At 44.8% G+C, this 24,689-nt stretch overlaps 1 long non-coding RNA gene across 3 annotated transcripts in view; it reads right to left on the reverse strand.

Annotated features, from left to right (window-relative positions):
- LOC128406628 (uncharacterized) overlaps positions 1 to 20,505 on the reverse strand; it is a 33,674-nt gene extending 13,169 nt beyond the window's left edge. For all 3 annotated transcript variants that reach the window (XR_008328556.1, XR_008328557.1, XR_008328555.1), the window contains exons 1-2: positions 20,288 to 20,505; positions 10,747 to 10,797 (exon numbers count right to left, since the gene is read on the reverse strand). This is a non-coding gene — a long non-coding RNA (uncharacterized LOC128406628). The remainder of the gene's footprint in view (positions 1 to 10,746; positions 10,798 to 20,287) is intronic.
- Positions 20,506 to 24,689: the final 4,184 nt, after the last annotated feature.

The raw sequence follows: 24,689 nt of genomic DNA on the forward strand, positions 1-24,689 counted from the left end.
GGGAAAGTTCGTCTTTCACCGCCGAAGAAAGCCCTTCTTTCAAGAGCATTTGAATGGGTTCCGCCGATAGGTCCCATCCCAATTTATGTATCAACATTGTAAACTCAGTCCAGTACTCACGAACCGATCGGCTCCCCTGTTTGCAAGCCATCAATTGTCTGCGCACCAGTCCCTGTTCAATCTCGCTGGAAAACATCAAATCCATGGCGCGAAAAAACTTCCTCGTGTCCTTCAGCATTTCACTATTCCCTGCCATCAGGGGTCTAACCCAGTCTCTCGCCCCCCCTTCGAGATGGCCAATCACAAACGCCACTCGCGATGCCTCGTCGGGAAAGTCGTTAAACTGCAGCTCGAGAGCATACTGCATCTCTGTCCTAAAGGCTTGATAGTTCCTGGGGTCCCCCCCAAACTTCTGCACCAATCCTGGCATCTTTCTTGCTAGTGGGGCACCTTTTGTCTTTTCTGCATCCTGCGCCCTCCTTTCCTCTAGCCTCGCCGTTTGCAGCGCTAGCTGGAGCTCCAACACCCTGTACCTTTCTTCCAGGCTTGGACCCTCTCCAGCTCCTCCTGCTCCCCCGGCTCCGGCTGGGTTGCTCATGATGCCTCTCTGCACAAGCTGCTTTCAGAGACTGTCCGATTGCTGTGATGGGATGGTGAGCTGCTTGTGCGTAAAATCCTAGTCCCTCAGAGTTTGGCTAAGTCCACAAACCTCTGTCTGTGACGGAGCTCCTTAAACATGGCTCCATCAGTCGCTCGTTGCATCGGACAGTGGGCGTTTACGGAACTTCTTCCAGCATAAAAGCTCCTTAACGGAAACGCGTCTTCTGGACTCTCGGCGTGACAGTTTCCGGCGAGGAGTGGGTGTCCCTACAGGAGGTCCTGAAACCTCCCCACTGTTCTCGCTTGAAGTGTCTCTGAGCCCTCCCTCCGACTCACTTTCCCTTGGAACTCCACTTCTCCCCCTGCTGGTCCCCTCCTCAGCTGAGTGGTCTCTCTCACCCTCCGTGAGCCCTTTCACCTCCTGCGTCTCAGATTGCAGTTCCCTGACAGTATCCTTCCGGGTTTCACCACGCGCACATGCACAAAAGCGCTCTGTGCAGAAGCACTCTATCGTGCCATGCACGTGTGCAGCAGTGCCTCCGGATATGGACTTTTCAGGGTAAGTATGGACACCCAGGACGAATTAAGTTCATATCCGGAGGGTCCAATGTAGTGCATTGAACTTGTTCCAGTAGCAAATCAGCAACCAGTGTTGATCTCTGAGCACAGGGGTTATGTATACAGCAAGGCCTCACTCCTGAGAGCAATTGCACTGCACAATTCCGCACCGACTGCAACTTCCAGATTGAACCCAAGGGAAGCCCCACACAGAGCACATTGCAGTAGTCCAGTGCTGTGTTTGCTCCCAGAGAGCCATTCCAAGCTGCAGCAGCTGTTGTGTTGATTAAAATAAAGAGCGATGGCACCCTTGCGGGGTGGCAATCCTGACATTTAGCAGTTCTCCCTCACCAGGCCATTATTCTCTGTGTGGTTCCTTGCCTGCCCTTCTGTGCTGAAAGTAAGTACTCCATTAGAGATGATAAATGAGCTTTATTAGACGTTTATAGAAGAAATTAGAAAGCGTTCATTAGCTGTCTCATCACCACTGCTGGTTCTGGGTGAAATGGTGAAAGGGGATCAGGAATGACACATCCCTAGGGGGAATCGGCATGAATTTATGATCCCAGGCACCCATTGCAAGTCTTCTGCTCTTCCACTGAGAAGTCTCTAGGGCCTGAAATGTCACTGCTTGGTTTTTAGTGGGCTCTTGGGAGCTGTAGCTCATCCCTCCTGGTGGGCTGACAGGCAGGCACTCAGAGAAAGCAACCATTGGCATAGAATCATATAATTCTAGAGCTGGAGGGAAACCCCAAAGGCCATCTAGTCCTACCCCCCCTGCAATGCAGGAATGACAACTAAAGGATCATAGTAATTCTAGAGTTGGAAGGGACCCCTGAAATGTTAACTAATCCAACCCCTGCAATGCAAAAATCGCATCCTTGGGGTTCTGTAAGCAACACTCTGCACCTTTTACTTAAGCAAAAGCTCTTAAAAAAATAAAGATAGACAAATAAAACAAGAGGAACACATAAAATGCAAGTCTGAGCAAGTGGTTAGCAAGGAGAAATACTTGGATGAAGATTGAAACCATACTCAAGGAAAGTGGACTGTAAGGACCCCCACTTCTGCGTCCAGCTGTCCAAAGAAATATATTCCGCACTCACTCCATCATACCCTTCAGGACTGCTTTCTTCCTAGCGATCTTCAGAGAATCCCCCCTCCCTCTATGGGGTCCATGATGTCACCTGGAACGATAATTCACTCCTTGCCTACCAGGACTGAGCTCTGTCATAAATAAACTGGGCCAAAGATGGGAGATGTTGGAGAGAGTGGCTTTCCCAGAAGATTTATTCTGGCATCTGGAGGGGCAGGGGGGAAGGAAGTGAAAATGGGTTTCGTTGGAAGATGAACGAAAAACCACAGTTGTAAAAAGCAAATGGGGCAGGCAGGAAAGCAAAACCACAACGTCTTGCAATATGACTTTTTTTTTTTTAAGGCTTGAAGGGTTTAACCTCAGTGATGGTGAAGAGGAGGAGGAAGAGGCCGCAAGAGGACATTGGAGGACTCTCAGAGCTAAAGCCGAAAGAAGCAACCCTTCCTCTTCTATGATGATGTAGAAGAAGGAAAAAATGAAGCTACCATACAATCTTAAGAGCTGAAAGGGACCCACGAAGTTCACGTATTCCAACTTCCTGCAATGTAGGAATGAGTGCTAACAAATCCCTGACAGATGGCCGCCTGAACTCTGGTTAAAAACCTCCAATGAATAAAAGAATCAGAATTGTAGAATTGGAATGGACCCCTAAGAGTCACTGAGTCAAACCCCCTGCAATGCTAGAGTCTGCCATTGCCTTCCTTTGGAACTCAGTAGGCAGAAACCCACTGCCTCAAAAAATGCAATGAGCAGCTTTCTCACCCCCACCCAGCCCCTGCCCTGAGGGCTGCTTTCCTCTTTGCTTTTGTTAACAGAAATAACTCGTGAAGGCTTTATAAAGTGTTAGGAAGGAGCAAAGAGGCTTGGGAAATGGAGCGTGTCCAAGAGCTGAGCGTGAGGGGAAGAAGCAACAAGGAGGATACAATCTTCAGGCTTGGTAGAAGCTACTTAGGAATCATTTTCCATCGTCATCAAATAACCATCTCCCAGAGAGCTCCCACAATGCAGTATTGCCCCACCTGCCTGGGCAATTTCATGTATCATAGCTGATTCTGAGTCTCAACTGGAAAACACACTGTGAGGAATCACATCACATTTCCACCTACTATGATTATTGTTTGAACTTATTGTTCACTTTAAAAACCAAAACCAAAAGTAACTTAAAGGATCTTTCAAGAATATCTTCTTAGTGGTGTGAGATTCCAGGGGCTCCAGGCATTTAGCCAGGATTCATGCACAGCAGAGACTGTGGTGTCTTTATGATATATGGTTTATTTACAAGTATATGCAACCTGAGCTTGCAATGGAGGGATTCATGGCATTAACACCCCCAAAGCATATTGCTTCTCCTATAATGGCAACTTTGGACTCAAACAGAAATCAAACATTGTTCAAACTGTTTCTCCAGCTTGATGCCTTGTTTATGGCATACATCACTGCAACTCTTAACTCTCAACTCTTCCCTTTGCCTTTTTTTAACTACCAGCCAATTGAGGGACATATAAATATAATAAATATTTATATAAATATTTATATAAAGTTTATATAAATATAAACTTTTTACTGACATTAAAGACAGAAGAGGTTTCTCCCTACCAGATTTAAAATTATACTTTGAGGCAACCTGCATGTGCTGGATTTGGGATTGGATTAAATTAGAGAATACAGACTTGTTAGACTTGGAGGGGCATGACAATAGATTTGTTTGGCGTGCGTATTTATGGTATCAGAAAGCAAAAGTCCACATAGGATTTCATAATCATATAATAAGAAATGTGATTTTTAAGATATGGGAGAGATATAAAGATTTAATAGAACAAAAAACACCATGGTGGATATCTCCAGTATAAGCAATATCTTTTAAAAAGGTACCGTAAATATGAGGACTAAATGGCCAACATATAGAGAGCTGTTAATAGAGGTGGACAACTAATTAAAGTTAAAAGAATCTGAGGAAATTAGAGAGAAGGTAGCAGATTGGTTACAGTATTTTCAAATAAATGAAAAATTTAAAAATGATAAAAAGAAAGGTTTTAGCTACACAATATCAAGATTTCAAAGAGAAATTGTAGAAGATAATAAACAATTACTGTTGAACATATATAATTTGCTGTTGGAATAGGAAACCAAAGATGAAGAGGTTAAGTGTGTAATGATAAAATGAACAAAGGATGTGAGACATAATATACAAATGAGTGACTGGGAAAGGCTTTGGAGGACAGGTTTGAAATTTACTGCATGTTTCTCACTCAAATCACTATATGAAAATGATTATTTTAACTCCAGTAAAACTTGCTAAAATGTATAGGACAAGTTCCAATAAGTGTTGGAAATGCAGAGAAAAGGAGGGTACGTTCTACCATATGTGGTGGGAATGTAAGGTTATTAAAAGCTTCTGGGAAATTATCTATAATGAGGAAGAAAATGTTTAAAATAACTTTTGTTAAAAAACCAGAAGCTTTCTTATTAGGATTGATAGGAACTGAATTACCTAAGAACAGAAGAAGATATTTATGTATGCTACAACAGCCGCATGAATACTGTTAGCTCAAAGATGGAAGGAAGAAAAGACACTGACAAAAGAAGAATGGCAGATCAAGCTAATGGACTATGCAGAAATGGCAAAATTAACGGCAAAGCTCAGAGACTATGATGAAAATTTTAAAAAAGAGTGGGAATCGTTTATTGTTTATGTGCAAAAATATTGTAAACAAGTTGATACATTGGCAGGCTTTTAAGTAAATGCTTACAACTAGTAGAAAATTAGATAAAATTAATGGAAATAATAATGGAAAAGGTTTAAGAGTGGATATGCAGAAGAAATTGGTTAATATAAGGAACCAGAAGAGGGTATGAAGGGAAGTCCAGAGATTTAAAGAATCTCAAAGAGAAGGTTTGTGGAAAGGTTTTTGTTTTTATTTGTAAAAATGTAACTGTGAAAAACTAATAAAAATGTATTTACAAAAGAGAGGGAGAGAGGGATGGCTCCTCCCATCTGATGGGTTCTTGAAGATCCTCCTTATGGGAGGGGCATCCTGCTCTCCCCAGACCCACCCACCTCACACCTGCTCTTCTCTGAGCTATGCGGAGCTCAGCTTTATATTCTTTTTCACTTTACTTTGTTTTGCCTTCATATTTCTCCAAATTCAACTTCTCCCCTGCCTTTAAATGGCCTTCCTTTTGCCCAGCCTCTGTCTTCCTTAACGAGCGAGAAAATTAGCCCTGGACGCAGCAGGGAAGGGACTAACAGCCATTAAGCTCAAAGCAGCTAAACGACCCACTAGGGGAGAGAAAGGGGTGAGGAGAAAAAACAAAAGAATGGCTGAAGCAAACTGCAGGAGAGCAGAGCCAATCATGACTGCCTTTTGAGAGGCTGGTGTGTCCCCCACCCAGTCCTTCTCCAGGACCCGAGGGGACTGCAGCAGGAACCCCCTCCCCTTATTTTTGCCTCTGAAGGGCGCTGGGGCCACAAGAGAGCGCGGGGGGGGGTAGGGTTCCTGTATTTCAAAAAATAAAATTCCTGGCAAAGTTGTTGACCCCAGTATTTTAAACTTTTTCCACTGTGTTGGCATACATCCGGGTTTTCCCTGGACATGTCAGGAATTTTCCTGAAGTATGGCAAGCCGTATGGTGGGGAGCCTGTTAAGAGACCGCGAATCCTCTGAGCCATGCAGGAAGGAAACACCAGGTGACCTCAAACGCCAACAGTTCCCCCACACCTCTGGCAGGGCGAAAAGGGCTGCAGCTTCACCGGTGTGAGTGACACCGAGGGGCAGCCATGGAAGGGCAGGTGCTAATCCCCTAACCCCCAGGTTTCTGGGGCTTCCAGGGGAAGTTCATGTCCTGGCTAAGAGACATTGTGGCGCAGGACTTACAAGGGGCCAGCCTGCCTCAGATGCTCAGAGAGCCTTGCTGTAGCAGTTCAAGGACCAGGTATGTGAAGATCCACAGGTTCCACTGAGGACATTACTAACACATAAGAACATTAGAAGAGGCTGCTGGATCAGGCCAATGACCGATCTAATCCCGCATCCTGTTCTCCCAGGGGACAACCAGATGCCCCCAATGGAAGCCTGCAAGCTGAATCTGAGCACGAGCCCTCTCTGCTCCTGTGATTTCCAGCAACTGGTATTCAGAAGCATTGCTGCCCTTGGCAATGGACGTAAAGCATAGCCATCATGGCTAGTCACCATCATTAGCCTCCTCCTCCTCCCTGAACTTTTCTAATCCTCTTTTAAATCCATCCAAGATGGTGGCCATCACTGCCTCAACTCCTGTGGGAGGGAGATCCATTACTTGACTATGTGCTCCTGCAAAAGGGCAGCTTCCTATCTGTTGGGAAGAGAAGGAAGAGAACATCCTATAGAGACCCACACCATTTTCTAAGCAGGTTTCCTTGTTGCTCGCTGCTGCTTGTATTTCAAAGTAACTTGAATTCCCTTGGGTTTTCCCAAAACATGTAACCGCTAAAGGAAAGAGATCGTTTTACACCCCCACCCCCCGCATGCACTCACTCAACTACTTCAATGGGGCACAACTGGCGCTACTGCAAGTGCCACATAATCCCTGTTCCATATTTGTAAGCACTTGAACATTTAGTGTGGCAGCAGCTACACTTCGGAACTCCCTGCCTATTGATATCCGGCAGGTGCCTGCAACTGTATTCTTTTCAGTGCTTGCTAAAAATATTTTTCTTTAGAGAAGCCTGTACAGATGCTTAGAAAATTGAGGTGTGTTTTAATCTGTTTTAGTATTTTAACTTTCTTTATATTTATAAAATATTGTTGAATTCTATCCTTGATTTTCTTGTTTTATCTTTTTGACAACCACTTTGAGGATTTTTCTTTTAACAAAAAAATATTAAGATAAAATAATAAGAACATGCTACCTGTGGAATTCAGTTGCAGAGAGGGGAGATCACTCCACAAGGAAAAGTCACCAAATATTAGACAAATAAATGTTTGGTTTAATTTTAAGAATTGGATCTCCTCCACTCAACCACCACAAAGTTGATGTTTGTCCCATTGAAGGCATCTAATCTATCTGTCACCAAAAGAGGACGGTTGTTTGCACGATGTATTTATTTATTTATATTTCATTTATATCCCGCCTTTTTCTCTGTGGAGCTCAAGACAGCTTACATGGCTTTCCCCCTCCTCATTTAATCCCCACACCAATAACTCTGTGAGCAGTGCTATTTTTCTAGAAAAAGAGGTGCTGGAACTCAGCATGAACACGTCTGAGAAGTGCCCGGAACTGAGTTCCAATGTGTTCTGGCTGAAGAAAAGCCCAGTCTGTGAGGAAGGCTAGTCTGAGACTGAATGACTGGCCCAAGCTCACCCATTGAGCCAAATGGCCAAGTGGGGATTTTTAACCCTAGTCTCCTAGGCTCTAGCCCTCTTTTAATCCCCACAACAATCCCATAAGGTAGATCAGGCTTGAAAGGCAGTGACTGGCCCCAAGGTCACTCTTGTGTACACACCCAACAAGCTTTGCTCTGGAGAGAGTCTGAAGTGCAGCAGCAGTTAAGAAAATAAGAAGAGCCTGCTAGATCAGGCCAATGGTCCATCTCACCCATCATATGGTGCTGGTTGGCCACTGTGAGAACTGGATGCTGGACTAGATGGGCTGTTGCCCTGATCCATCAGGCTCTTCTTACCTTCTTATGGAAACCACAGGAGGAGAGAGTACTCTTGTGGTCCTGCCCTGCTTGCTGATATCCCACAGGCATCTGAGTGGCCCCTGTGAGTGCAGGCTGTTGGGCTAGATGGGCCAGCGAGGCTCTTCTGAAGTTCTTGTGTTCTAGACCAGGGTTTCCCAAACTTGGGTCTCCAGCAGTCTTTGGACTACAGCTCCCATCATCCCTAGCTAGCAGGACCAGTGGTCAGGGATGGTGGGAGTTGCAGTCCAAAAACAGCTGAAGACCCAAGTTTGGGAAACCCTGGTCTAGACACTTTTAAGGCTTCCCATAACCTGAAGGAAAGGGGCTGCCTCTAGCTTTCAAAGAACCAGACTAGAGGCAGTTTTAAGGTGATGGGCACTGTGCTGCACCACAGGGGGCACCACAACAATGTTGTAGAATAGAGTATGGTGTGGGGGGAATTGAATTTTAGTGTTGCAGAGAGCACCGCTGAAATTTGAGAGCTCTAAGTCCACCACTGTCTAGACTAATCTTGTCAAAGTAGCAACGGTAAAGTTGATTTGAGGTCTGACAGACATCAATAAAAGCTATTAAACCAAGGCTGCTCACTCTGGCTTGAACTCCTTAAGCATCTTCTCCTCCCCCACTTTTCCTTTCCAGGAGGAAGTGATAGGGTCTTAAGCTCCATATCCATGCATTAGTGACTCCTTCTTCACTGATGTGCATGTATTATAGATATGTCCAAGTCTTGAAGATCCAAATGGACTCTGCATAATTCATGGTTGGGCAATCACACTTAGTCCTAAAAGCTCCTTGGCCTTTTAATAGCAGACGGAGATTTTAAAAGCAGGGACATTTGCTTGGATTTATTTTTTAAAGTGGTCAGGATGGATTGCCTCAAACACACCCTTTAATAAAAAAACAAAAACAGAAAAAGCCTGATAAAAAAATCATAGAACTGTACAGGTGGGAGGGCCTAAAGGGTCTTCTAGTCCAACCCTCAGCAATGGCAGAATTACAGCTAAAGAATGACAGAATCATAGAGTTGGAAGGGAACCCCTACCCCCGCTCAAAATATCTTAAGAAAAAGTGAAGGGAGCTAGCTGTGCACACTTAGAAGTCTCCCTGGAGTTGGAACCCCAATAATTAATGGAGGGGAGGGCTATTGAATGCTATTAGGCATGATGGCTGTGCTGTTCCATCATGATTGGAGGCAGCAAAGCTTCTGAATACCAGTTGCTACAAAACCACAGGAGGAGAGTGTTGCTCATATGCTCAGATTCTGCTCACTGGTTGGACACTGTGAGAAGAGGATGCTGCACCAGATGTCTTATGTCCTTATGACCAACAAGAGTTGTTCAACAGTGGCACAGACTACCTCAGAAGGTGGTAGACTCTCCTCCCTTGGAGGTTTCTAAGTAGTAGTTGATTGGTTGGTTGGCCATCTGTCATGGATTCTTTACCTGAGATTCCTTCAAGGAGTTGGACTTGATGACCCTTGCGGTCTCTTCCAACTATAATTCTATTATAACAATAAGAAGAAAAAGCCAGGTTGGTGACCATCACTGCCTCCTTGGGGAGTAAGTTCCATTGGTTAACTATGCACTGTGTAAAGAAGAACTTGCTTTTCGCTGTCCTGAATCTTCCAGCATTCAGCCACCAACAGCCTTCTTCTCTATTTATCTAATCCTCTTTCAAAAGCACCCAAGTTGCTGGCCAGCACTGCCTCCTGTGGCAGTGAGTTCCATAGTTTAACTCTGCAAGATGGACTTTTGTTTTATCTGTCCTGAATCTTCCAACATTCAGTTTGAGTCCTAGTGTTATGAGAGGAGAACTTTTCTCTCTCCACTTTCTCCCAGCCATTGTATAAATTTCTAACATGTCGCCTCTTTATAGCCTTTTGTCTAAACTAAAAAGGCCCAAATACTTCAGCCTTTCCTCACAACGGAGTCACTCTTCATCCCCTTGATTATTTTGGTTGCCATTTTCTGAACCATTTCCAACTCTGCAATATCCTGTGAGGCGGAAATGAGCAAGATTTAGAAGGTCGGTGAACTGGGAGCTGTCCATGCTGCATACCACACATTCTATTCCATGTTGTACCAGCACACTGCTTTTTCAGAAAAGAATGAATTGCAAAGCACTTTACAAGCAACAACATTTTCTCTTCAAATTTGCACCTGTGTAAGCAAAAAGTGAGTTCATGTTGTCCTCCACTATCTCCTGGCAAAGCTTTCCAGAGCTGAGAGGCAAACTCCACTCAAACTAGCTATGACAGGTAAGCAAGTTTTTTGTGTGGTTTTTTTTGTTTTTTGGTAAAGTTTCTATAACACACACGTGCACACACTATTATTATTTTATTATTACAACATAAAAAGTGAAAAAAGAAAAGAAAAAATATATTACAGTGGTACCTCGGGTTAAGAACTTAATTCGTTCTGGAGGTCTGTTCTTAACCTGAAACTGTTCTTAACCTGAAGCACCACTTTAGCTAATGGGGCCTCCTGCTGCCGCCACGCTGCCAGAGCATGATTTCTGTTCTCATCCTGAAGCAAAGTTCTTAACCTGAGGTGCTATTTCTGGGTTAGCGGAGTCTGTAACCTGAAGCATCTGTACCCTGAGGTACCACTGTATATCAATATAAGAGTTAATAAACTATCTATATATAGTTATCTAATGTATAGTATTATTATTACTATCCAGTATTTTTAACCAGCTATACTTTGTATAAATGCATTCCAAATGTCATTCTAATTTTCCATGCAAAGGTTATGTCTGTAAGCAATCTGTTCATAACTTGCAAGTGTAGTCATATCTTCAGTCCACTGATTAAATGGAGCCAGACACTTACCTTTCCAGATTTGACAGGTTTGTGACAAGGTCTGTCTTAAAATTGATGGTTCTACCGTATATGAAATAAAGGAATGACGAATCATATCAAAAGTGTCTGGAGGCTCTAGTAAACTTAGAAACAGATTTTAAGGGCTGTGATTTCCCCCCAAAATTCCCAATGCTTGGGAAGAATTTGTGTGCCAATATCTCATTCCAATATCATTTTAAGGACAAGGAAGCCAGTCACAGTGGATGCCCTAATGCATGGGTCAGCAAACTATGGCCTGGGGGCTGGATCCAGCCCAATTGCCTTCTGGATCCAGTCTGCAGACAGTCCGGGAATCACCGTGTGGATCAGCGTGCAGATTCTGATCATTTGGGCTGCTCCATTCCCCACCCCACCCCACTCCCTCACACACACCACGGTGGTGCCTCCTCCCTCCCTCCTCCTGGCTTCTCCCTGCCCTGCCTAGAGGAGGAAGGGGGCTGGGATTTGTTGAGCCGCAGTTGGCTGAACACCATTTTAAGCAGCCCCTCTCTGGAGCCAGCCGTTTCGCGCCGCTCATCATCCCTCTACCGCCACCTCCAGCCCCTGCCACTTGCAAGGCACAGGAGCTGTGGTTGGCTGAGCACCATTTAAAGCAGAGCAGACCACCCCTTTCACGTCGCTCATCGTCCCTCCTCCGCTGCCACTGCCAGCCCCTGCCACTTGCAAGGCACAGGTAAGCAGCCACCGGGACTCATCCGGTGCTGTGGAGAAGGGAGGGGAGAGTCAGTGGGTTTTTGTTTTCCCCCAAAATATAGTCCGGCCCCCCCACAAGGTCTGAGGGACAGTGGAACGGCCCCCTGTGGGAAAAGTTTGCTGACCCCTGCCCTAATGGATTGGTGCTGGGGAGCAATGGAAGGGGCACTGCGCTGAGAAACTCCCCTGGAAAGAAGCATTGCAAAGAGAGGGTCCTGTTACTTCCCAAGGAGCTGGCAAAATCTGAGGCTCATTGGGGAAAACCCAGACTTTTTCTTTTCTTGCTGCATAAGAGCTTCCAGATCTCGCTACACAAAGAGTGACCACTTGCATTTTGAATGGCAGCTCAAGCAATTGATGCCAAGTGTACCCAAATTGCGAAATTCAGATAAGGGTGAATTCCAAAGGACTGCTGTGTTTTGGTTTGCAGATGTTTTGGAAATTGCAAATACCATAGATCTGGCTTTAAATGTGCACTGAAGCACATTTCTCCTCTGCCCCAGCCCTTCCCAACAACTGAAGCCAGACTCAAAGCCTTAGGTTTGGTGTGGCAGCACCTAGACTTTGGAATTCCCTGCCTCTTGATATAAAGCAGGTGCCTTCGCTGCATTTCTTTTTGTGCCTGCTAAAAACATTCTTCTTTAGACCAGCCTGTCCTGATGCTTAGAAAGTGGATGTGAATTTTCACCTGCTTTTAGTATTTTAATATTTTGTATGTTTTAAAGTATGGTTGTATTCCCCCTTTATTTTCTTGTTTTAATCTTTTTATAAACCACTTTGAGGTTGTTGTTTTACAATTTTACAAATTTCATGAAATGATAAATAAAATAACTAGCCCTGGGCACCTGGGGGGGGGGGTGTCATTGGCTCAGTAGTCTGTTTAGCTTTACAACCTCAAGAAGAAACTTTGGATAAGGAATGTACTTAGGTAGTAAAGCAGCTAAGTGTTATCAGGGAAACAACCTAGGAGATAATGTAGTTACAAACTTTGGTGAGCTCTGCACTTCTACTACTGGACTGGCCCAGGAGTAACCCTGCACTGCAGGGGATTGGACTAGATGGCACTTGGGAGTCCCTCCCCTCTCTAAAATCCTTTGATGCTAACTTCAAGAGGAACTTACATTCCAAAGCACTTCTAATAGCTTTGCTTTGCTTGCATAGCCTTCCCTGCTGTAAGCAAGGTATATAGTGGCTGCTCTCATCCCCTGAAGCTTAGAGCATTATCAATTTGGGTAGTTCTCCATTCCAGGAACCTGTCAGCACATTCGTAATCGGCAGCGTCGTGAAATATCCTTGGAGGCATCTGCCTAGAGTCTTCCCTTCTGTGCCGCAGAGAAGTCCAGACTTACATAAAAATGCAGACAGCCTTGGGAGTCCAAGGGGAGAAACGCTTTGGAACTGGTTCGTGTTAGCTTCTCTTTGCTCATTGGACATGCAGAAGATTGCACTGTCCTTTTCAAACCCCTCCTCCAAAGAAAGATGTAGTGACACCTTTTAAACCTTTTGAGTTTGGTTTCATTTTGTATTTAGGGTTTGTTTGTTTTGCAAGACAGTCTAATTAAAAAATGTAAAATAAATCCATGCAGGAAAAAAGAAATGACAGTGTAGTAGTTCAATTTTTTAAAAAATGGTTGCAAAGAATGACCCACCATGACATTATTTTTTTAACAAGTCTGCTTCAGGCATTACCTCTTTTTCAAAGGGATGTTTAACTGCCCTGCACTTCTCAAATAAAATGAGGTATGGGAAGAATCCATTACATAAAAGTGCACTCTTCAAAGTGGCTGTTTAACCTTTGCGTCCACTATAAAGACAGCCAGGCTGAAATGTGGGGACAAATCTGACCATGTCAATTTCTGATACCACCCCCACCCACTAATCTTTTTCTGGTCTTCAGTTTGCCACAGTTCCCTTTAAGTTTACAGATGATTATTTGTTTTGAAAGTCCATAAAAACATTACCAACGTTTCCGTGCACAAGGTAAGAGCACACAGATAACCTTAAGGCTGTGGACTCTCCTTCACTGGAGGTTTTCTAAGCAGAGGCTGGATGGCTATCTGTCATGGATGCTTTAATGGAGACTCCTGCATTGCAGGGGGTTGGACTAGATGACCCCCAGGGTCCCTTCCATCTCTGTAATTCTATGAGGGCTTATCTACGCTAACTTTTTGCCCTGCACTTTCTAGGCACAGGTCCGTGTTTTCCCGGTCCATATCCCAGTTCTTTTTTTTTCTTGCTGCTTCCCCCAGAAAAAAAAATCTTTGCTGCTGAATTGGAGCAAACAGCAATTTGGGTTTCCTGCAGATTGCCATTTGCTCTGATTCAGGGGTAAGGAGCAGGTTTTTCAAGGGGAAAGCTGTGGCAGGGGGAAAACACTCAGGCTTGGACCTGTTCCTAGAAATGCAGAGCAAAGGTAACTGTGGATGAGCCCTGACTCACCTGCACTGGAGGATTATAAACAGAGCTTGGATGGACATCTCTCAGCTGTGATCCCTGCACTGCAGGGGGTTGGACTAGACAACCCTTAGAGTCTCTTCCATGTTCCAACTCTTCTGTGATTCTACTGTAGGATTCATTGGAAGTTTTCCAATGGAAATTGGATAACCATTTGTCAAGAATTCTTTAGTTGTGATTCCTAGACTGCAAGTGGTGGGACTAGATGGTCCTTGGTATCCCTTCCAACTCTGCAATTATATGATTTTCTAATTCTGTGATGTGGGGCAGCAGTCTTCATCATGAACTTCTTCTCTCGAAACAGATTTTCCATTGGTCATCAGAGTGGTGCTATGATTTCCCTTGACCTGATTTTCCAGGTGCCTGGTATTTTTGAAACCTTGCCTGCTGCTATTTGACTACATGTCTGAGCAAGTTTTGCAATGCAAAGTGCCCATGGGGCAGGGGGTTACATTTGTGGTATGTCTTAAGGCCTTGTGTTAAATATGGGAGTACCACAAAACTATTTTTTGAGGTCACAGTTACATTTCCTGTTGATCATCAGCCTTCATTCTGTACATTTTTATCTCCCACTGGAAGCATTTTACTCCTTAAAATTCATGACATAAAAGGTGGAATAAATAATTGCAAAAAAAGGGAGTGTTGTGCTTAGAGATTCACTTGGGGAAAAAATCTACATTAGAAAGAAGAAAAAGGTTTCAAAGAGCCCTTAAAAAAACCAGGTCTTGTCTAAGAATTCCAGAGGGAGCCCTCTTTCTCATTAAGGGCAAATGCAAGTTGGAAGCTAACTGCTGCATCTGTTCATTTCATACCTCAGAAGACAGAATCAGGATCCAATATGACCTTAACAGATTGCAGAACTAACCAGTGAATTTCAATAGGGACAAATGTAGGGTTCTTCATTTTAAGGAGGAATAACCAGATGCAGAACTGTAGGATGGGCGACACCTGGCTTGACAGCAGCACACATGGAAAGGATCTGGGGGTTTTTGTAGACCACAACCTTAAGACCTAATTCTAGGCTGCATAATGGACGTCCAGTGTCCAGATCAAGAGAAATCATAATACCATTCTGTTTTGACTTGGTCAAACCCCAGTGGGAGTCCTGTGTCCAGTTCCAGGATCCCTAGCTGATGCTGCATTGACCAGTGTGGCCTCTTCTTTCTCCTCTTCCTCCTCCAGTGCTGTGGATGCACTTCTGGAAGCCAGCCTCTGGAAGTGCCACAATGGAAGGAAGAAGAAAAGTGGGGACATGTGGGTCCAGATAAGTCTTCCTTTTCTTTTTGAGTCCTTCCATGCTCTGGTGTGAGCCAACTGACTTGCAGAGTCAGCTGGTGCAGAACCAAAAAAACATAGTCTTTTGGTCCCGTGGAGACAAGATGGGACTTCCTGAATTGGGCTCAGAAACCAGGGTGACTTCTGTCAGTCCAAGATGTTCCACTTAAAATAGTACCCTTGAAGAGTATGAGATATGTATAGTGTGTTCAGAGGAGGTTGATGGAAATGATGAAGAGTCTGGGAACCAAGCCTTATGAGGCAGTGCCATAGCTATGGGGTGGAGGTGGGGATAACTAGCTGGTTTTTTTGCCCCAGGTAAAGGGGTGCCATTGAGGCTCCCAGCCTGTATGTGCAAATGCACATGGGAGCTGCCAAACTGGGTCTTTGACCTAGATGAAATAAAACCTTGTTTTGCTCCTGGTATGAGGAATGGTGAAGGGAGTTGGAGATGTTCAGCCTGGATAAGAGAACACAGAGGTGACATTACAGCTTTCTTTAAATTGCTGAAGGGCTTGTTGTCTGCTGTGCCAAAGGGGAGGGCCTGAACCAACGAATTCAAATGACAGGAATGCAGATTCCAACTAAACATCAGGAAGAACTTTCTGAGGATAAGCACTGTTTGACAAAGGAACAGACTCCCTCGGAAGGTGGAGAATTTTTAAACAGAGCTCAGATGCCCATCTGTGAGGAATTCTTTGAATGTGATGTTTGCACTGCAAGGGGTTGGACTAGATGATCCTTCAGGTTACCTTCCAACTGTCTGATTCTACGATTCTTTGAAATGGAACAATTGCCCTTCTCGTTCAGGCTCCTTTCACTGCTCCTGTCCTCCTGTCGGAAAAAAGGAAGGAGCCCACATGCTTCCTTCCAAGGATTTCAGACTTGACACTCCTTTGAACTTCATCCCTCCAGAGCTGCGGTGATGATCTCTTTGCTTTCGGACTGAGAAGGCCCATGGAGACGGCTTCCTGCCTCAGGCGTTGACAGCAAAGAATGAGTGATGTCCGAGAATGACTTTCGCTCATGTCTGTGCTGCCACTGTCCTCCGGCTCCAGGGCAACTCACTTCGGGTATCTATAGGTTAATCACTGACTAGAGTTAGATACATCCAGCTAAAGTTGGAAAACTTTCTCTTAGGCCACATCCAACAACCCACAAGCCATAGCATTGAGCCCGACCTGGAGGCCTATACACCTTTCAGTCCAGGGACCCTGGTGGAAGTTATTATGTGTATTTCTTTCATAAAATTTATGCACTGTGTGACTGTGAAAAAACAAACACACCTCAAAACAGTTTATAGAAAGATGACATAAAATGATCAAGAAAAAATTGGCAACAATGGTTTAAAACATACAAAATGTTAAAATACCAAAAACAAGTTGAAATTCACATCAACTTTCTAAGCATCTGGACAGGCTCATCTAAACAAGGCAGCCCGAAAGAGTACAGTGAAGGTGCCTGCTTGATGTCAATAGGCAGTTCCAAAGTGTAGATGGTAACAAGGTGCTGGAGCTGGAGATTTCAATGGGAAGCTGAGCTGGGCCAACTTTGCATGGTCCCTCCCTAACCCTGTCCAGACAGGGGCTCAGCTGGGATGGAAGGCACTCCACCAAGGCAACCTGAACCTCAAACGACAGAAAAGGATCCTAGAGTACTCCCAAGCAAAAAAGTTGCTCCTTCAGAGGGAGTGCAACCTCATCAAGAGCAGAGAGAGTGTAACCCTATCAACCTCCCAGTCATTTGGTCTACCCACTAACAATGTCTCCATCTTATCTGGATTGAGCTTCAGTTTGTTGGCTCTCATCTAGTCGACTACCAAGGCAAGACAGAGGTCCAGTATATCCACTGCCTCACCTGCAGGTGCAAAAGAGAAAGAGAGCTGTGTGTCATCAGCAGATGGCTGACAAGGTACACCAAGGGCAGATCTACACTCGTTGTTTATAACTCTAACAATGAATTATTAAAATGTGACAACAGAGGGTGCTGCAGAGCAGTGAGCCACTGGCAAAGGGAAACTGCCAGTAAATGTTATAGAACATTATATTTTATAATGTTTAGAAGATCAATGTAGATCCAGCCCAAAACTCCAGATAGATATTAAGAAACAGTGAGCCAGATGCAGGTGGGTGATTGAAGGTTCCCCTCTGCAGGGAACAGGGCCATGTCTGTGCTATGTTTTTTTACTACCCACTTACAAGTGTTCTCTTACTTAAAAGTGTAGAATTGTAGGATTGGAAGAAATGCACAAAGGTCATCTAATCCAATCCTCTGCGATGCAGGAATCACAGCTCAATTATCCGAGAAAGATGCCCATCCAACCTCTGCTTAAAAACCTCCAAGGAAGGAGAGTCCACTACCTGCTGAGAGAGTCTGTTCCACTATCAAGTGGATCTTACAGTTGAAAAGTTCTTCCTGATGTTTAGTCAGAATCTCCTTTCTTATCATTTGAATCCATTTGTTCAGGTTTTACCCTCTGGAGCAGCAGAAAACAAGCTCACTCCATCTTCCACGGGATGGCCTTTCATATGTTTGGAGATGATTATCATATCAATTCTATCAAGATTTGGTCTTGAACAGCAGCCCTGGAGAACACACTTGAAAACAAAATCCTGGCAGACAACAGGTTTAGATTTGTGGTCTGTTTTGAAATGGAAGGTAGACAACTCATGTATCCAGGGGAGAAAACGGCTCTTTGATGCATCTCTTTTAAGGTTCCAACACAGGTTGCATCTCCAAGTGAATCCTAGGAAAATCTTAAAAGAGGGACACTTGAAAATATTCATCTTGAAGAGCAGGGAACATAAAGAGAAAAGTGGGGATATGTGGAATGTATCCAAAGCAGAATGGCAAAGACTCCATAAAGAAGGAAGCAGGCAGCATGCACAGTTAACTTGGTCTGTTTGGATACTTGCTTGGCTTGGTAGCTCTCAGAAGCTTTGCCAGCACACCCTGAAAAAAGGCTTGGGAATCATAGACCTGAAGAGTTGGAAAGGATCCCAAGGATCATCTAGTCCAACCCCCTGCAATGCACAGCTCAAGAATCCCTGCCAGATTGCCATCCACCCTGTGTTTTGCTTTGGGGTGAACACAGAGGCAATGTAGGTGTTGAGCATTTCCATCTTCTCTCTGTCACTCAGTATCATTTCTCCTCCTTCTTCCAGGCAGAGGGCCTACTACTTCCTTGTTCTTTCTCTTGCTTCGAACATAGCTGTTCTGCAAATGAGTTTGTTTTTTCCCCCCAGAGAAGGAGGATCAAGTTCCATGTTCAGACTCACAGTGAGAAATTTATATGGTAGAAGCTTATTTGTGAACGTAATGAGGGGGCGTAAAATTAAACACAGCTTTCTGGAAGCAAATGGCCTTGAGCAATGAGAAGATCAATGAAAGAGGGGTGAAAATCGACAGAAAACTTTTGCATTGAGAAGGGAGGGATTTGAGCACAAAGCATTTCTGGAAGCTAAGATCAACTTACAGATATTCTACTGCAGATGAATCTAAGTCAACAGCAAGCACAAAACAACCATTTGCTTCATTATTTGAAGGTTCCTACTGGAACTTTAAGGGATTCAAAATAAAATGACACTTGAAAGCCATTTTTAGGAATACAGGGAATTTAGATAGTACAAATGCTTGATCGGCAGCTTTTGCTTTAATATGTAGTTAGGAACATAAGCTCATCAGAAGCGTTGCTGGATAAAGCCAATGACCCATCTAGTCCAGCATCCTTTTCTCAGAGTGGCCAAGCAGATGCCCCAAAGGCCACAATCAAGATTTGAGCATAAGAACATACTCTCCCTTCTTGCAGCTTCCAGCAGTTGGCATTCAGAATCATTGCCACCTCTGAGCATAGAGGCAGAGCATAGCCATCGTAGCTAGTAGCTCCTAGAATTTGTCTAACCTATGTTTAACATTTGCCAATGAAGTGGAATCCAGAAACTTCTGATGGAGTCCATTCTACTGTTAAATAGCTTTTACCACCAGAAAGTCCTCCCTAATGTTTAGTCAGAATCTCAATTTTTTTTGCAACTTGAATCTATTGGTTTGGGTCCTCCTCTCCAGAGCAGCAGAAAACAAGCTTGCTTTGTCTTCCAGGTATCTTCTCATACATTTGGCAAGCTCCCCCCCCCCTTCTTTTCACCTTGAAAGGAGACCATCTGCATCCCTGTTTACACTCATCCACACTTTTGCTTGCCACATGCCTGGAAAGCATGGGTCTGAGCACTTTCCCCCTTGCCCTGCTCCTTGCCTAGGAAAAAAACACTCCATTTTTTAGCTCTAAATGAGAACAAACATCAGTGTGGAGAAAACCCGAATTGCTCTTTGCTCCAATTGAATGCTAAAGAGCAATTTTCTCTGGAGGAAAGCTGCAGGACAAGAAGAAGGATTTATAAGCCCTCTCTTTTTGCAGAGAAGAGAATTTTGATGAATACCTAAAACAACCAATAGAGAAGTCCATGCTCCAAAGTGAAGTGAAGCCAGACTCACGTATACGAGTGAATGAAAGCAGGAAGGAATGGGCAGGGTAACCAGGATCTCAATTGGATTATCTTGACAAATTTCATCAGGGGCTGGATTTGAATCAGCACGGCATGCAGCCCTAATCTAAAGCACGCCCCAAGGCGGAGCGGGGCCCCTTCGGCATGTCTTCCATTAGTAACTAGACCTTTTTGTTTTTTCAAACATGACATAGTTAATGCACCACAAAAACACAAACATGAGGAATGGGCTGTCAAGCGTAAACAAAGAAAGACCCACTTAAAATATGAGAAGTGGTTTGGGGGTGGCGGGAGGGGAGGTGGCAGGGCACTGAGCTGGAAGAACGCAACTGGGGACATTTGAATCCATTGAATCATAGAACTGTAGAGTTGGAAGAGACTTCCGAGGGTCATCTAGCTTAACCCCCAGCAATGCAGGAATCACAGCCAGAATCATTTCAGCCTCGCAAAGCAGCTTAGGGCTGGTGTCTGTTTGCCCTCTGTGCCCTGCCCCCCTGGCATGTGTGCCCTGGGCTCCATGAAAAAATGCTTCACCACTGCCAGGCCCAACTCCAGGAGATGCTCCTTTCCTTCAACACTCAAATGTTTACTTTTGGTGCTCTTTGTCCTTCAGGCACTGAAAACACCCCTCCAAGCTGGCCCTCCCAAGCTTGTTCACCTGCCGGACTCTACCTCTGGTCTCTGCACCACGCCAGCCAGTGCTTCCAATCTCTCTGCAGAATAATAAATCTGCAGGCTCTTCTCCTCTTGGGTAACTGTTGCTGGAGCCCTTAACTCCCTGGTTTCTGAGCCTCCGACCCCTACTTTGTCCCCCCACCTCCTCCATGGCTTCCTTGTTGTCTTCCTGTTCTTTGTTGCTGCTGCCCAGACTAAGGGCAGGTTCCTGAAACTCTGGCAGCTGTTCATTCCTCCCTTTCTTCCCCCCTCTGACCTCTCTCTCCCCCATTATAGCCAACAGCTGCATTCTTTCAACTTTGCTTCCTCCATATTCAGACTCACAGCTCTGCATCCCTATCCTTCACTTCTGGGAAGGCACATGGTCAGGCAGAAGCAGCTCTGCTCTGCCCAGGCCTTCTCCCTTCCCCACAAGCCCTGGAACACTGGACCAAAACACTGAGCTGACAGCTTATGTGCCACCACCATACACAGCTCCAGTGTCTATCAGGCCTGCCATGCCCACCTTCTTGCGGGTGAGAGAGATGGGGAAATTAAGCCTGGAGAATAGGAGACCGAGAGCCACCTTCAAATATAACATGGATGGTGGAGTATGCTTGTTTTCTCCCGCTTCACAGGCCAACACTGCCAGATTCAAATTACAAGAAAGGTGATTCCGACTAAGCCTTAGGAAGAACTTTCCAACAGCAAGAGCTGTTTGACGGTGCAATGACTCCCTCAGAAAGTGGTGGGCTCTCCTTCCTTGAGGTTTCTAAGCAGAGGTTGGGTGGCAGTCTGTCTGGGATGCTTTAGGTGTAATTCCTGCATTGCAGGGGGTTGGACTACATGACCCTTGGGGTCCCTTCCCGCTCTACAATTCTATGAAATGAAAAGACAGAAGAGCAGGGGGACATCTGGATCTCGCAGCAGATATTCAAGCCTGCTGTGAGCATCTGGGGATGTCACCATGGTGTGATTAATCCAACCCAAAGATGCTCACATTCCTTTCTGGACACCTCTGAGCCTCAAGGCCAACACCTGCAATGTGTGAAGATGAAAAATAGGTCTGTGGCCTGTTCTGTCCAGCTGTGCCACAGCATGGCGGAGGATGCTTTCACATTGTTGAAGTCTGTGAGTCATCCAAAACGATGGCAAAACTTCTGCCATTTCCTACCCAGCTCTGCATATGGAAATGCAATTGATGTCCTTCTGATGGGGAAGGCCAATGGGCTCCCCTTCCTCCAGTTCATCTCTGACTTCAGGTAACTGAGAAATAGACTGCTGTCTGGACTCACACTGCGACTACCCTGATGTCAGTGTGCTATGTATGCAAGTTTTAGAAGAACTGAGACCGGCCATTAAAGTTTGCAATGAGGAATTTTTGTATGCAGTAGGTGTGTGCTTAGGGAAAAACACCTGAGGATTGTGATGTGTGGGCGGAGAAAAATAAGTGTTGATAAGAATAGAAACTGTGTGCTGTGCAGGTTTAGCCTGGAGAAGAAGAAACTGAGAGGTGACAAGATAGACACCCCCAAATATCTGAAAGGCTGTGACATGGAAGATCAAGAGTCATCTGGTCCAACCCCTGCAATGCAGGATTTGTAGCTCAGTTATCCCTGACAGATGGCCACCTAAGCTTGCTGGAGAGCCACAGAGGGCAGGACCTGAATCCATGGCTTCACGTTACAAAAAAGAAGATTCCAACTCAATGTCAGGAAGAACCTTCTGATGGTAAGAGCTGTTTGACAGTGGAAAGGATGACCTCGAAAGGTTATTATTATTAGTTATCCAATTATGCCCTTACAAAAAGAAAAAGTTACAAGATCCACAGAAGCATCACAAGTGCTTCAAGCTGCCTTCGTACTCAGGGCCCATTCTATGCAGCAAGGGAAAGGAACCCCAATTTGGGGGCTCTTTAGCTGTGATCCTTGCATTGCAGGGGGTTGGACTAGAGGACCCTTGGGGTTCCTTCCAACTCTACAGTTCTATGATGCTATGATTCATTGGAGGTTTCTAAGCAGAAGTTGGATGGCCACCTGCCAGGGGTTTTTTAAGCTGAGATTCCTGCTTTGCAGGGAGTTGGGCTAGATGACCTTTGGGGGTACGTTCCAACTCTACTGTTCTATAACTAATGGGAGGTTTTTCAGTGCAAGTTGTATGATCATTTATCATGGATTCTTCAGCTGCAATTCCTGCATTCCTGGGGGGTGGACTAGATTACTGTTGTGGGGATCTTCCAAATCAACCATTCTAATATTCTATTATATCGGTTGGGGATTATTTAGCCATGACTCCTGCAGCTGGACATGTCACCCATGTGCAGAAGGAAGTACAGAGATAACCGAATCAAACACACTGAATTGTAGAGGCGGAGGGGACCCCCAAGGATCATTCAGTCCAACCCTCTGCAATGCATGATTCACAGCTCAAGAATTCCTGACAGGTGGCCAGTTATGAGCAAAGTCATGTTGACATATAAAGACCTGAGCAACTCCTGGGTTGTCTGAAAAGGCTGCCTGTCCCTTCAAATACCTTCAGCAAGATCACCTGGGGGAAATTCATATAACCACACCACAGTGCAATGGCATAGTGTGGCGGAGAGGGGGCACAGGGTGGTTGCCCCAGAGGCATAATTTTTAGGGGTGCAAAATTTCAACACCCAGTGCTGCCTCAGTACAGCTGTATGCTCCCATCGCTGGGCTCCATTGAAAATGGCTTCTCTATGTGAACCAGGATGTGACCTCTCCAGGCAACGGAATGACTCTGTGCTGTGATTTACTGGGACACTGTTAGGTAATTGAATGTGCATGTTCCCTCCCTACCACTCACCCCGGGCGCTGGCCACAGTGGCCACCCAAATGGGCATTTTCTGGTAATGTCTTTGCATGCTGGAATTCCTGTTCCCTCTGCCACATGAGAGGTAGCAACCACCACATGTTTTGCATGTGTTTTGCTCTTGTGGAGGCTTATCTTTTTGCCCAGACTTTCCTTGACCCTAGAAATATTGGACCCTATTTAATGTGAATCCTCTGGGTTTCAAGGGGTTGGACCCTGTGGTTCTATTTAATTTGCTTTTAAATGCTTCTATGCGTTTTTTATATCACCGTTTTATTGGTTTTACTGTTTTAATGACACATAGCTTGTTTCTTAGACGGCACGCCGCTTAAGAGATTTTTTGAAATATTAACTGGTCCAGTGATGCTTTTAAAGAAACGACTAAATGTGCCGCATGAAGTTTTGTGAATCCTTTTTGAACAGCTGCCAATGAAAGCTTCCTCTTCGGGGAAGCTTCAGGAAGGCAAAGGGATTTGCACCATGACTGTGGTGTGGGAAGAAAGGGTTAAGCAGCCTATCCCCACAGACTGGAAAGCATTAAGCACCCTTTCTTCCAAGCCTGCCATTTGCAGAGCTCAAAGATACATTCAGATTCAACTGATGTATTTATCAAAGTATTTAGTTTTGTCCTCAATCATTCTTACAATGGCTCCTGTGGGAGCAAGTTCCATATCTCTCCTGAATCTTCCAAGTTTCAACTTCGCGGAATTCCAGGAGTTCTAGCATAATGAGACAGGGAGACTTTTTTTTTAACTATTCATTTTCTCCAGGCTATGCACAATTCTATAAACTGCAATCGTGTAATCTCTTACTCATCTTTTCTCTAAACTAAAAAGCCCTAAATGTTGCAGCCTTTTCTCATAGAGTCACTTTATCCCCTCAGTCATTTAGATTGCTCTTTTCCGAACCTTTTCCCAATCTGCAATCTCCTTTTTGGGATGAGGTGAACAGAACTGCAAGCAGTATTCCACATGCAGTCACACTATAGATTTGTATAAGGGCATTATGACATTAGCAGTTTTATTTTCAATTTCTTTCCTAATGATCCCTAGCATGGAATCTGCCTTTTTCACAGCTGCTGCACAATGGGTAGACATCCTCATTAAGCCATCTACTGTGACACTGGAGCTGGCTTTCACCCTTGACCAGAAGCACCCTGCAAACTACAACTCCCATAATGCCCAGCCATCTGCCCCAGAATTGTGGCTTGAAGTATCTGCTTCACTCTGCCTAATGGGAGAGCTGGTTCTGCGCTCATGCATGATATCACTGTTTAGGTGCATTTGTAAGTGGTTGACTTACAAGGGGTGCTCACTAAGGGTTTCTCATCATCCTGGAAAAAGGGACAGGTGGAATGTTGCATGGTTTTGTCTTGGGCCCACTGATGTTCAGCATCTTTATAAATTACTTGAATGAAGGAATTGAGGGGATGCCCATCCAATTTGTAGACAACACCAAACTGGGAGGGGTAGCTAATGTCACAAAGACAGAATCAGGATTCAG

The sequence above is a fragment of the Podarcis raffonei genome, chromosome Z (genome assembly GCF_027172205.1).
Source record: "Podarcis raffonei isolate rPodRaf1 chromosome Z, rPodRaf1.pri, whole genome shotgun sequence".
In the NCBI taxonomy this organism is placed as follows: domain Eukaryota; kingdom Metazoa; phylum Chordata; class Lepidosauria; order Squamata; family Lacertidae; genus Podarcis; species Podarcis raffonei.